The sequence below is a fragment of the Triticum dicoccoides genome, unplaced genomic scaffold (assembly GCF_002162155.2).
Source record: "Triticum dicoccoides isolate Atlit2015 ecotype Zavitan unplaced genomic scaffold, WEW_v2.0 scaffold132635, whole genome shotgun sequence".
Taxonomy (NCBI): Eukaryota; Viridiplantae; Streptophyta; class Magnoliopsida; order Poales; family Poaceae; genus Triticum; species Triticum dicoccoides.
Window position 1 is genome coordinate 1 of NW_021193599.1, and position 1,242 is coordinate 1,242.

General features: G+C 41.6%; 2 non-coding genes across 2 annotated transcripts; both read right to left on the reverse strand.

Moving 5' to 3' along the window:
• Positions 1-148: 148 nt before the first annotated feature.
• LOC119343555 lies at positions 149-243 on the reverse strand. The gene has a single exon (XR_005166147.1). It is a non-coding gene; the product is annotated as a small nucleolar RNA Z223 (small nucleolar RNA).
• Positions 244-443: 200 nt separating this feature from the next.
• On the reverse strand, positions 444-598 carry LOC119343556. The gene has a single exon (XR_005166148.1). It is a non-coding gene; the product is annotated as a small nucleolar RNA snoR134 (small nucleolar RNA).
• Between the last annotated feature and the right edge of the window lie 644 nt (positions 599-1,242).

Below are 1,242 nucleotides of genomic sequence, written 5' to 3' on the forward strand. Positions count from 1 at the left end.
GGGTAAGTTCATCCTGTGAACAGGATCCCTGAGCCATTTGCACCTCCAAATGTTGGGTCGTACATCACATGGTTGAAGGGTGGCGAGAAAAAAGATAACACAAAATAAAAAAACTAAACAAGGTTGATAATAATGATTCCATGCTAGATCATGGCTCGGGTCTATATAGCAGGTTTTTCAGTCATGAATTGTCAGAAGCAGAACTGGCATGTTTGCTGAAAGTGTTTACCATCACCATCATGTTAGAAACTAGAGCACAGGCACCAACTGAACAACAAAATAAGAAGAACAAAACAGGGGACCAAGATAAGGATTGAGGAATTCGATATTTGCAATGGCTCCCTTGTATCTCATTAGTTTATCAGAAGCGTGTGTAAGATTCTAATCACTGTCGTCAATCAAACAAGATCCAAAACAAAGAGCGGGGATAGGAAACAAGTTATGTATGTATCCATTACTCTGACACATGTCACACATCCACGCGTAGTGTCGCGAACTGCAACACTGAACGGTAGTGTAGATCTACACAACATTGGGGGTTTCCTTCATCACAAGGTACCGAGATCCGTCCGACAAGCCCGGTGTTAGCATTGTGCAGAAATGAAACATAACAGAGATTTACTAATCAGCAAAAGAAGAAAAAGACGACCCTTTATATCGAGAGCAAGTGCAGTAAATAGCATGCCAAGATCCTAAATACTCCCTCTATTCCTAAATATTTGTCTTTTTAGAGATTTCAAATGGACTACCACATACGAATGTATATAGACATATTTTAGAGTGTAGATTCACTCATTTTGCTCTATATGTAGTATCTTGTTGAAATCTCTAGAGAGACAAATATTTAGGAATAGAGGGAGACCATCACAGCTAGCATGACCACATGCCAAACCAAAGATCATTTGCTCGATGTCTGGAAAACAATCTCAGGGCAGAGGGAGAAATGGAAGACCAGGAACTCACCAGAACAAAGGACAAGGCGACCACCACCACCACGGTTGTAGCCACACCATGTGCCAACGCAAGAAGTGCATGGTGGTGACAGTTCGGTCACCACCCAGCATGCCACATCAAGGTGTGAGGGCCACAATTTGTTGGCACAAGCTGGGGCAGGCAGGGATTACAACATTGACTCTAAATAGAGCCACTTACTGAAAACAATAAGCAAAGCATATGTTGAATTAACTAAAAGAATCGCCAAAAATGTGTAAGCACATATGCATGCTAGGTTTGCATCAATCA